This window comes from Aotus nancymaae, unplaced genomic scaffold (assembly GCF_030222135.1).
Source record: "Aotus nancymaae isolate 86718 unplaced genomic scaffold, 86718_ANA_hifiasm-v0.15.2.pri h1tg000012l, whole genome shotgun sequence".
Classification (NCBI taxonomy): Eukaryota; Metazoa; Chordata; class Mammalia; order Primates; family Aotidae; genus Aotus; species Aotus nancymaae.
In genome coordinates, this window is record NW_026988423.1 from 47,327,323 (window position 1) to 47,340,115 (window position 12,793).

At 54.4% G+C, this 12,793-nt stretch overlaps 1 protein-coding gene across 2 annotated transcripts in view; it reads right to left on the minus strand.

Annotated features, from left to right (window-relative positions):
• CLIP2 (CAP-Gly domain containing linker protein 2) overlaps positions 1-11,417 on the minus strand; it is a 97,961-nt gene extending 86,544 nt beyond the window's left edge. For both annotated transcript variants that reach the window (XM_064375650.1, XM_064375649.1), the window contains exon 1: positions 11,093-11,417. The gene's annotated coding sequence lies outside the window, so the exon portion shown is untranslated. The remainder of the gene's footprint in view (positions 1-11,092) is intronic.
• Between the last annotated feature and the right edge of the window lie 1,376 nt (positions 11,418-12,793).

Below are 12,793 nucleotides of genomic sequence, written 5' to 3' on the forward strand. Positions count from 1 at the left end.
ATAGAATAACACACAGCAACGAGAAAGAATGAATGCCAACTACATGCGATGATATGTAAGAACCTTGCAATTACAATCCTGAGTGAAAGACGTCGGACATAAAAAGCGTGCATACAAAAGAAGACACACAATCAGCCAAGAATTATATAAAAAATGCTCGGCATCACAGATCATCAGAAACATGCAAATTAAAATCACAATGAGATACCATCTTACGCCAGTCAGACTGGCTATGATTCAAAAGTCTAAAGACAATGCACGTCGGAGAGGATGTGGCGAGCAGGGAACGCTTAGACACTGTCGGTGAGAATGTAAATGAGTGGCCAGGCGTGGTGGCTCACACCTGTAATCCAAGCACTTTGGAGGCCAAGGCGGGCGGATCACCTGAGGTCGAGAGTTCGAGACCAGCCTGACCAACATGGTGAAACCCCGTCTTTAAAAAAAAAAAAATTTTTTTTTAAAAAAGAAAGAAATTTTTAAAAATATAAATGAGTATGACCTTTATGGGAAACAGTACGCAGATTTCTCAAAGAACTGAACATAGAACAGCCCTTCCATCCAGCAATCCCACTAACTGCCATCTACCCAAAGGAAAATAATTCATTCTATCCAAAGGATACCTGCACTGCTACGCTGACCACAGCACAATTCACAAGAGCCAAGAAATGGAATCGACACGTGTCCACCAAGGGAGGACTGGATGAGGACAACGTGGCGTATGTCTACCACGGAATACCACTCACCCATCAGGATAAAATCATATCTTTTTCAGCAACATGGATGGAACTGGGAGCCATTTTCTCCAGCGTAACAACTCAGAAAGTCAAATACCATACGATCGCACCTATAAGTGGGAGCTAAACAATGGGTATCCATGAACACACAGAGGGGAATAAGAGATGCTGGAAACTATGAAAGATGGGAAGAGGCTGGGCATGGAGGCTCACACCTATAATCCAGCACTTTGGGAGGCTGAGTTGGGCGGATCACTGGACGTCAGGAGTTCGAAACCAGCCTGGCCAACATGGTGAAACCTCATCTCTACTAAAAATACAAGAATTAGCCGGGCCTAGTGGCAGGTGCCTGTAATCCCAGCTACTTAGGAGACTGAGTCATGAGAATCACTTGAACCAGAAAGTGGAGGTTGCAGTGAGCCAAGATTGCGCCATTGCACTCCAACTCGGGCAACAAGAGCAAAACTCCATCTCAAAAAAAAAAAAAAAAAAGAAAGCCCTCAAGTCAACACCCAGGGTGCTCTCTCACTCCCACACCTTCTCCTACAGGCTAAGGTTTGGGAAGAGGCTGAGCCCACTGAGGTTCAGGCCTGGTCCCTGAGTGACATAACTGGCCTCAGCCAGAGGGGATGGGGTGCAAACCAGGGTGTGGCAGCTTGGAGACAAGACGAACCCAGCAGGCCATGAGCACCCGCTATGCACCTCAAGGGCAGCCCAGTGCTACTATGGGTGGGGAAGGTGAAGGAAGAACAGAACTTGGTGACCCAGGGGAGAAGTCTTCACTTATAAGCCTTCAAAGACGGGTGGTTGTTTTTTTTTTTTTGAGACAGGGTCTTGCCGTGTTGCCCAGGCTGGAATGCAGTGGCATGATCACAGCTCACTGCAGCTTTGAACTCCCAGAGTCAAGCAATCCTCCCACCTCAGCTTCCTGAGTAGCTGGGATTACAGACACTGTATCCAAATAATTTTTGTATTTTTTTTATTTCGAGACAGAGTCTTGCTCTGTCGTCTAGGCTGGAGAGTAATAGTGTGATCTCAGCCTACTGCAACCTCCACCTCCCAAGTTCAAAGGATTCTCCTGCCTCAGCCTCCCCAGTAGCTAGGATTACAGGCACCTGCCACCATGCCATTTTTTGTATTTTTAGTAGAGATGCGGTTTCAGCATGTTGGCCAGGCTGGTCTCAAACTCCTGACATTGTGATCTGGCCGCCTCAGCCTCCCAAAGTGCTGGGATTACAGGTGTGAGCCACTGCACCTGGCCAATTTTTGTATTGTTTATAGAGCCATGGTTTTGCAAGGTGCCCAGGCTGGTCTCCAACCCCTGGGCGCAAGCGATCATCCTGCCTCGGCCTCCCACGGTGCTGGGATTACAGGTGTGAGCCACCGCGCCCGGCCATTTTTGTATTGTTTATAGAGTCACGGTTTTGCAAGGTGCCAGGTTGGTCTCCAACCCCTGGGCGCAAGCGATCATCCTGCCTCAGCCTCCCACGGTGCTGGGATTACAGGTGTGAGCCACCGCGCCCGGCCTCAACATCAGTCTTTTTCTTTTGTTGCTTCCAGAAAGGGAACTGCATGTTATTCACCAAATTCTGGCTGAAGGCCACAGACACTCATCTACACTCTTATCCACTTGGTCACATGTCCAGGCCTTTGCACGGGCCACGCCAGGTTCCTAGAATGCCCTGCCTCTCACTGGATGCAACTTTGTTATTTAAATATTTTTTTTAAATAGAGGTGGCGGTGGTTCCAGGCACGGTGGCTCACGCCTGTAATCCCAGCACTTTGCGAGGCTGAGGCGGGTGGATCACGAGGTCAGGAGACCGAGACCATCCTGGCCAATACAATGAAACCCCGTCTCTACTAAAAATACAAAAATTTGGCCGGATGCAGTGGCTCATGCCTGTAACCCCAGCACTTTGGGAGGCTGAGGCGGGCAGATCACCTGAGGTCAGGAGTTGGAGACCAGCCTGACCAACATGGAGAAACTCCATCACTACTAAAAATACAAAATTAGCTGGGTGTGGTGGTGCACACCTGTAATCCCAGCTACTCAGGAGGCTGAGACTGGAGAATCGCTTGAACCTGGGAGCCGGAGGTTGCAGTGAGATGTCATTGCGCCATTGCACTCCAGCCTGGGCGACAGGAGCAAAACTCCATCTCAAAAAAAAAAAATACAAAAATTAGCGGGCATGCTAGCGTGTGCCTGTAGTCTCAGCTACTCCGGAGGCTGAGGGAGGAAAATTGCTTGGACCGGGGAGTCAGAAATTGCAGTTAGCAGAGATTGCCCCACTGCACTCCAGCCTGGCAACAAAGCAAGACTCTGTCTCAAAAAAAAAAATTAGAGACAGAGGCCAGGTGCGGTGGCTCATGCCTGTAATCCCAGCACTTTCAGAGGCTGGGGCAAGCAGATCACTTGAGGTCGGGAGTTTGAGACGAGCCTGACCAACATGGCAAAACCCTATCTCTACTAAAAACACACACACACAAAATTAGCCAGGTGTGGTGGTGAGCACCTGTAATACCAGCTACTGGAGAGGCTGAGGCACGAGAATCGCTTGAACCTAGGAGGTGGAGGTTGCAGTGAGCTATTGCACCATTGCACTCCAGCCTGGGCAGCAGAATGAAACTGTGTCTCAAGAAAAATAAATAAATAAAGTGGCCTGTTAGCACAATAGTTAAGGTATTTGAACCTGCAAGGTTGCTGGTTCAAATCCTCAGTAGAGCCAGTCTTAAATGGAAAAAAAAAAAAAAAAATAGAGACAGGGTCTCACTATGCTGCCCAGGCTGGTCTTGAACTCCTAGGCTCAAGCGATCCTCCAGCCTCGGCCTCCCGAAGTGCTGAGATTGCAGGCGTGAGCCACTGCACCCAACAGTGGGTGCAGCTTTAGGAGGGTCTTTGCATATCTTGTTCATTCCTGGACTCGGTACCTAGGACAGCACCTGGCCCATACAGGAGCTCAAAAACACATGTTTAGTGAATATACGAATGCATTAAAATGCCCTCCTCTGGATCGCTTGAGCCCAGGAGGTGGAGGTTGCAGTGAGCCGAGATGGCACCACTGCACTCCAGCCTGGGCGACAGAGCAAGACTCCATCTCAAAAAAAAGAAAAAAATGCCCTCCTCTGCTACTCTCATCTTCCCCATATGGAGTTGGATTCTTACAGCGCCTTGTTCACGCCCCATCACCACATTCACCGGCCTGCTTGGAGCTATCTCTGGCAAGAACAGAGAGAAGGAGACCAACATTCCGACCAACACGTCCTGCTGGAAAGGCTGGTGCCCCAAGCACACGAGGCATGGAGTGTTTCCAGTTCTACTCGTCAGCATCCGAGAAGCTGGGATTACAGGCGCCCACCACCACGCCCAGCTAATTCGCCCACCTCAACCTCCCAAAGTGCTGGGACTACAGGCGTGAGCCACTGCACCTGGCTAATTTTTGTATTTTTCTGTAGATAGGGTTATACACCATGTTACCTGGGCTGGTCTCAAACCCCTGATGTCAAGCGATCCTCCCACTTTGGCCTCCCAAAGTGCTAGGATTATAGGTGTGAGCCACTGCACCCAACTGGGGCTGAGTTTTGAAGGACAGGCGGGCTGGAGGCAGTTAAGGAGGGCATTCATGATGGGGACAAGGGGGAAAAGTAGAGAAGCTGGGGCAGCAGGGGGTAGAGCATCCATCTGGGGGCTCAGTGAAGACCCACCATTCTCCCACGTTGTTGAGTGTGAAGTCGGGTAAGTTATGCCGGCGGCAGGGAGATGCAGCGTTGGGTGTCTGGGTTTTCACCACCGTGTACCTTTCTGCTCCCCGTCAGCCTGTCCCCTCTTGTAATGTAGGCTGTTCTCTGTACAAACTCATTCATTCGTTCGTTTACTTCGCTCACGGGTCAGGTTCTTCGGAGCCAGGAGCCACAGAGGAGGAGAGGGAAGAAGTCTGAAAGGGCTTGTTGGTTCTTCATCTGATTCCAGAAAGGACTTGAGGTGATTTACAAAGATAAACGCAGCCTAACCAGATTAAAAGTAAATGAGAAAATTAGGCCAGGCATCAGGGTTCACACCTGTAATCCCAGCACTTTGGGAGGTCAAGGAGGGAGAAGGGCTGGAGCCTAGGAGTTTGAGACCAGCCTGGGCAACGTAGCGAGACCTCATCTCTACAGAAAATTAAAAAATTAGCTGGGTATGGTCCCAGCTACTTGGGATGCTGAGGCAGGAGGATCTATTGAACCCAGGAGTTTTCGTCTTCAGTGAGCTATGATCGTGCCACTGTACTCCAGCCTGAGAACAAAGCGAAACTTGTCTCAAAAAAACCAACTGAGCCGGGCACAGTGGCTGACACTGGTAATCCTCGCACTCTGAGAGGCCGAGGCAAATCACGAGGTCAGGAGTTCAAGACTAGCCCGGCCAACATGGTGAAAACCTGTCTACTAAAAATACAAAAAAATTAGCAGGGCATGGTGGCGTATGCCTGTAATCTCAGCTACTCAGGAGGCTGAGGCAGAAGAATGGCTTGAAACCAAAAATACAATAAATTAGCAGGGCATGGAGGTGTGTGCCCATAATCCCAGTTACTCAGGAGGCTGAGGCAGGAGGATTGCTTGAAACAGGGAGGAGGAGGTTGCAGTGAGCTGAGGTCGCACCACTGCACTCCAGCCTGGGTGACAGACTGAGACTCTGTCTTCAAAAAAAAAAAAAAAAAAATTAGCTGGGCATGGTGGCATGCACTTGTAGTCACAGCTAGTAGAGAGGCTAACTAAGGTTCAAAGATGGCTTGAACCCAGGAGGTCAAAGCTGCAGTCAGTCGAGATCACACCACTGCACTCCAGCCTTGGCAACAGAGCCAGGCCCTGTCTCAAAAAAAAAGAAACCCAGCCCCAGTTCTATTCCTCCAGGAAGCCCTCCAAACTACCCTACGCACCACACCAGAGCCCAGCCTCCCTACATAAGCTTCAGACCAATATACAACCGTTGCCCAGCCAACAGCTGCGCTAAGTATCCAAGTGTGTGGCCTTGAAATGTTTCTGGAAAGGGCCGATATTGTTTACATTGTCAGGAAGCAGGGCGGATGTCTTCCCAATTTAGTAAAGGCTTCCGGAAGCTCAACGCTGCACATTGTGCGGTGGGCAGGGGCTGGAGCACCCCCAAAAGGAGGTACAGAATCAGCCAGGCTTAGCTCCAAGCAAGGGCAGACCAGCTTGGGACCTCAGGCTGATGGGGCGAGTTTGAAAAACCAGGCACTCCTCCTGAGCCTGAAATTCCACCCTCTCGTCCCACGAGGCCAAAAAGGCAAAGGAGGGAAACGTGTCATGAGTGGGTGTCACTCAGGGCTCAGGCTCCGGTGGAAGGTAGGATCCCAGCCATGGAGCGAGAAACGCTCCGTCAAGACAGAAGCCGGTAAGTGGAGAGGGCCCTAAATTCATGCCTCGTTAATAAAAGCCATCTGGCCCATTCTGCCTTCTACTCAGAAGGGAAACGTTTCATTAACATTTCGAAGCATTTCCTCTGCAAACACGAGTTTTGCATTACTGCTTCTGTTGTGATGGCCCTACCCTTGAAGCTCAGAGAGAAGAGCAAGGGTAGGAGGTTCAAAAGCTCGGGTCCCGCCTGCAATCCCAGCACTTTGGGAGGCTGAGGTGGGCGGATCACCTGAGGTCTGGAGTTCGAGACTAGCCTGACCAACATGGAGAAACCCTGTCTCTATGTAAAAACACAAAATTAGCCAGGCGTGGTGGCATGCACCTGTAATCCCAGCTAGTAGAAAGGCTGAGGCGGGAGAATCGCTTGAACCCAGGAGGCAGAGGTTGCAGTGAGCCAACATCGCACCATTGCACTCCAGCCTTGGCAACAAGAGTGAAACTCTGTCTCCAAAAAAAAAAAAAGCTTGAGTCCCATACTGCCGATAGAACCCGAATCTCCAGGTCCTGAAAGGAGAGAGCCTCCTCTTGTCCCAGGTCAGGGCTAGGGGACACTAGTGGCAGGCAGCCCTGGCCATCCCACCTGACCTCTTCTCCCCACACTGGCCTGAAGTGTGTGCTCTGCTTTCTCTGAACAAATCACACCGCACGTGATCAGTCCCACATCCTGTGGCACAATGGCTAATTGACCATGGGTCTGCCTCCCCCATCAGATCGTGAGTTCCCTGAATGCCGAGATTCACTGGTCCTCACCTAGCATGCAACCTTCATCATCAATACAGCCAACTAATTATCCTGGCTGTGCCAGCCCCATTTCCCACCCCTAGCCCCAGAGACCACGTGGCCTGGGCCCCGCTCACTAGCTGAGCAGAGGCAGGTGGGCTTCCTCATTCAGGCTGGACCAATCGGTGTCTCTCTGCACCCCAAGATGAAAGAGACTCTCACTGGGGGTCTCATCCCACTGGGGGTCCCATGGACTCAGGCTGCAGCTCCATTCAATGCAGCCACACTCACAACCCAAGGAGACCGACACTGTAGGGGAAAGGAGGAGACGGGACGGATGCCCTGGGAGAGGCAAGAAAATGAAACCGCAGTCCAGAGAGGAAAGCCAGAGGAGGAGCTGCCTGCCAGCTTCCGGGGTCCCGGGGGGCCAGGTCGCCTGCAACTGTCTGCTGCACACGTTCTCTGTCCTGCACTCTCAAGTCCCTCTTCGCTTAACCTAATTGAAGGAGGTTCCTGTTCCTAGCAACAAAATAATCCCAAAGGTATGGGATCACAGAGCACCCCCACAGCACCCTCAAAGCCAGCCCCGCTCCTTAGACCATGCCCACTCCTCACAGTTTATTTAAGGAGCCAGGGCAGCCTTAGGTGAGGCAAGTCTGGGTGTGCCCAGCCTGGGAGCGTGGGGAGAGCCGCAGTGGAAAGATACAACCCATTGGGGGCGGACTTTAAAAGCCAGATAGCGTGTTTGGACTTTGCACCTGAGCGAAAGGGGTGGGTGTCTGAGAAGGCAGGATCGTAACTGTTCAGGGAAATGAACCTGAAGAGGGTGGGGTAGAATGGTGTGGCCGAAGAGGGCAGGCCTTCCAGGCATGCAGTAGGTGCTTAGCAAATGCATCAAGCGGCTGAGCATGGTGGCTCACGCCTTTAATCCCAGCACCTTGGGAGGCTGAGGCGGAGAATCACAAGGTCAGGAGTTGGAGACCAGTCTGGCCAACATAGTGAAACCCCGTTTCTACTAAAAATACAAAAAATTAGCTGGATGTGGTGGTATGCACCTGTAACCTCAGCTTCTCAGGAGGCTGAGGCAGGAGAATCGCGTGAACCCAGGAGGGAGAGGTTGCAGTGAGCCGCACTGCACTCCAGCCCAGGCGACAGTGCAAGACTTCATCTTAAAAAAAAAAAAGCACCAAGGGCAGACACAGCCACCTCTTTGTGCCAGGATATTCTTATCTGTAAAATGTAGGCAGCCTTATTAAAATATCCACAAATGAAGGAATGAAATTAAAGAGTTTAGAACCAGACTGGGTGCGGTGGCTCACGCCTGTAATCCCAGCACTTTGGGAGGCCAAGGTGGGCAGATCACTTGAGGTTAGGAGTTCGAGACCAGCTTGACCAATATGATAAAGCCCCCATCTCTAGTAAAACTACAAAAAATTAGCCAGTTGTGATGGCGTGCCCTGTAGTCCCAGCTACTCGGGAGGCTGAGGCAGAAGAATCACTTGATTCCAGGAGGTGGAGGTTGCAGTGAGCCAAGATTGCATCACGGCACTCCAGTCCGGGCGACAGAGCAAGATTCCGTGTTAAAAAGAAAAAAAAGGGGGAGGGGGTGGCTCAGAACCATTCTCCCCAAAGTAAGCACTTAACACTTTTTTTAAAAACCTGCACAAAAGCTGAGATTCTCCCAAGAGCCAGTGGGCAGGGAACCAGAGGGTCACAAATGTAGCTTCCCTCCCCTGGGTATGAAAATGGGGGTAGAGCAGGTGGTGTCAAGAGGCCAGGACTGGCCGGGTGTGGCAGCTCACGCCTGTAATCCCAGCACTTTGGGAGGCTGAGGCGGGAGGATCACCTGAGGTCAGGAGTTCAAGACCAGCCTGGCCAACATGGTGAAACCCCGTTTCTACTAAAAACACCAAAAAATTAGCGAGGTATGGTGGCACATGCCTGTAATCCCAGCTACTTGGGAGGTTGAGGTGGGAGAATTGCTTGAACTCAGGAGGCAGGGGTTGCAGTGGGCTGAGATGACGCTATTGCACTCCAGCCTGGACAACAAGAGAGAAACTCCATTTCAAAAAAAAAAGAGAGAGAGAGCAGGACCAACTGTCAGTGTGGCAGGGCCTGAGGGGAGGCCAAGAGGGAACTGGGGGACCACACGTGGGCAGCCTGCTAGGTGGGGAGCAGGGACAGCTGGGGCTGTGGGGAGATGCCTTTCTACTTTCTATTACGAAGGGAGGCGGGACCAGGGAGGAGGCTGCAGTGAGGCAGAGAACAGCAGGTCCCGGGTCAGGGCTAACCAGCAAGCCTGCTGGAAGAAGGACAAGCAGCCTGGAGTGGACATGAGCCTCCTCTCCCTGCAACGTGCGTGAGTGGAGGCTGGGGAGCCACTCTGTGTGACAGCAACAACACATATAGGACGTCTACTCGGTCACAGGGCACACACTTCTCCCAACAACCCTAAAAGGCAGATACCATAAGGATCTCACTTTTACAGATGAGGAAGTTGAGGCAGAGAGAGCTGCAGTGTGCAGGATCACATAGCTAGGGAGTGGCAGAGCTGGGATTTGAACCCGGGCCGTTAAGCTCCAGCATCTGAACTCTTCACCGCCAAGGTAGATAGCAGATGCTGGAAAGCGATTTGTGCTCCTTGGAGTCATTCCCGCTGCTGGGATTTGGGGCTCTGAGTGCAAAATTCCAGGCGCCACCTTCCCAGCCTGGGGCTGGAGTTTGCAGGTGCACACAGGCGCGTGCAGAGGAGGCTCCTCTCAGGTGCCCCCACCTGCGTCTTCTGCCTTTGCAGCCCCTCTCCATCTCCACCCCTCCACCTGTCCTGAAGCTGGAACCCCCACATCTTTCCCGGGCTATGCATCCTGTGCTCAACCGCGGGTCCAAGTCCCCTAACTCCTACGCCGTTTCTCTAACCCAATAGCCTCTTTCTCTGACTCCAAACCCTTATCCACGCTATTTCTCCTACACGAAACCCCCTTCAAGCATCCTGGCAGCAAACTTCTGCATGATGTTCTATTAAGCTTTCTAGTCTGGCCCACCCTCCAGGGGTCCCCCTCTATGCCCCCTGCTTCCCCATACTAATGCACTCATCAACCCCCCCCACCCCGGGCTGCACTTCCCGCGGGCACCGAGGCTCCCGTCCTATGTACCAGCCAGCCCCTAGAAGTGCTGGGCCAGGTAACAGCAGCTGAATGAATGAAGGGCTTATTGTTTACATTTACAACGGATGGGGAAGAGGCTTCTGGAGCGCACACGTGGTGCTCCCCGCCCCCTCCTCCTCTTCCTCTGCCCACAGCCCTAGGCCACCCCCACCCACCTCTCTATGCCATCGTGCAAGAGTGAGGGCAGCCCCCTTCATCCCAGACCCCCACTTCTCACCCAGAAGGGAGAGGCGGGGTCTCGGACGTTGGGGAACACACTGCTGGGTGGGTGATTTCCCCTCAAGGTGCTCTCTCTGCCCGTCCTTCCCCGGGTAGCGCTGGGGCCTGCGTGGCAGTGCCCAGTGGGCACCCGCTCGGCCCAAGCTCCGCCTGAAAGGTCCAAACGGGCGGGCCCTGGAGGCTTGGCCAAGCATCCTCCGAGGCCACCGCCCCTCCCAGGGAGGAAGGCAGAAAATCTGCTGCCTCACCAGTCAACGGCGCCAGCTTGGGGGGGCACCCCTGGGGGAAGCCGCCCGCCTCAATCTCCTCCTACCCCTCCTCAGCCATGCACTTCAACCAAGTTTTGCAAAGGGCATCGGCCAGGCGACCCCGGAGGGTGTAGCAGGGAGGAGCCGAGGAGTCCCTGATCTCCCAGACCCCAGGTTTGGAGATGGGGGCTGCATGGCCGCGCCCACCAGGTGTGCCTCCCGGCAGCGCGTCCAGTCGTCTTGCTCTGCCCTTGGGAGGGGGGACGGGCGGTCCCCCAACAGATGGGCCAAACCCCTGTCCGCGGGTGGGGACCCCGATGAGGCTGGTGATGGCTTCACCAAGGGGACCCGCAGCCCGGGAATCGCCCCCAACCCTGGCACCCCAGCAGCGCCCTCTCCTCTCCTGCAAGCGACGGGTAAGTTGGGGCTCACCCCAGCCAGCTCCCGCCCACGCCCACCGGCCGGCCTCGAACCCTCGCGCCCCTGCCCACGCCCCGACAATGCCTCCAGGCCGGCCGCCCCGCCGCCCCCCGCATCTCTCCGTCCTTTGTTGACCGCGCGACCCCCTCCCTTGGGCCCCTCCGGCGGCCCCTACCTTCGCCCCTCCAGCGTCAGGCTCAGCGGCGGGAGGCCCGGAGAGCCCCGACCTCCTCCTCTCGGGCCGGGCGCGCAGGGGGCAAGGATGCTGCGGCCCCTCCCTGCGCGGCGCTGCCCACGGCTGCACCCGCTCCTGGAGCCGGGGATCCCCGCAGTCGGCGCTCGGGGCCCGGGCCTCACGCCCCGTCTCCGGGAAGGCGGGAGGCGCGCACCGAGGCCGCCAGGCAGCCGCCTGCGCGCCCCGCGGCCGAGCCGAGACGAGCGCCCGCGGAGCCAGCGGAGCCAGCAGAGCCAGCGGCCCGGCTCCGGGAGGGAACAAAAGGGGCCGGCGCTGGGGCGGGCGCGGGAGGGCGGGGCCTGGGGCGAGTGGGGGCGGGTCAGGCGCGCGCGGGCGGCCTTGCGGTTCTCAGGCCGCGGCTCCGCGCGGAAAGCGGGCGGGCGGGCGGAAAACGCGGAGCAACCTCTTCCCCCTCACCCCCGTCCAGCCCCTTCCCTTCCCAGGCCGCAGCTGTCATTGGTGGAGCGTCGGGGATTCGCCCACACCCACTTCCGCGCTGGGCACCTGGTGCGGCTTACATCGCGTTTGGTGAAACGCATCCTCCAGCCATGCCATGCTTGCAAAGATGTCTCGGGTCTTTGGGAGGGACCGCAGCTTGGGAAGGTGAGATGCTGTTGGCGCTGGACAGAAAGGGATGAGAAGGGGAAGGTGCAGCTGGGGCGAAAACTTAAGGTCTGTGTCGGGGCCAGCGTGGGTCGGGAGCTGTAGCACAGGGTCTCGTGGTTATCAAGGATCTCATAGCCTGGGCAGTGGCTCACGCCTGTAATCCCAGCACTTTGAAAAGCCAAAGCGGGCAGATCGCTTGAGGCCAGGAGTTCGAGACCAGCCTGGGCAACATAGTGAGACCTCCATCTCTACAAAAAGTACAACAATTAGCCGGGTGCATGCCTGTGGTCCCAGCTACTGGGGAGGCTAAGGTGGGAGTATCACTGGAGCCCAGGAGGTCGAGGCTGCAGTGAGCTGTGATGAAGCCACTGCCCTCCAGCCTGAGCAACAGAGTAAGACTCTCTCAAAAAAAAAAAAAAAAAAAAAAAAAAACGCTGGGCTTGGTGGCTCAGGCCTGTAATCCCCGAAGTTTGGGAGGCCAAGGCAGGCAGATCACAAGGTCAGGAGACCAGCCTGGCCAACATGGTGAAACCCCATCTCTACTAAAAATACAAAAAATTAGCTGGGCATGGTGGTGCATGTCTGTAGTCCCAGCTACTCAGGAAGCTGAGGCAGGAGAATCACATAAACCTGTGAAGTGGAGGTTGCAGTGAGCCAAGATCGTGCCACTGCACTCCAGCCTGGGCAACAGAGTGAGACTTCATCTCAAAAAAAAAAAAAAAAGGATCTCATGGTGATTGGCTCCCAAAATACAAATGAAACCTCCCCTGGACAGGATGCATCTACTGCTATTTCAGAGGAGTTGAGACAGCTGCCAGGTCCCCTCCTGGATGGAGAGACAGATGCCAAGTGACAGCTCAGGAACCAAGCAGTGACCAAACCCCAACACCCGTCCGTCCGTGACCAGGCTGCAGTGGGTTTCTGTGGCTTGGTGTCCCTCTGTCTCCCCTTGATAAACTAGCTTGGGTGCCTTTGACCCTGCTGGCCATTCTACCAGTCCTGCCCTGCCCACTTTCTCTGTTTGACAAATCATAC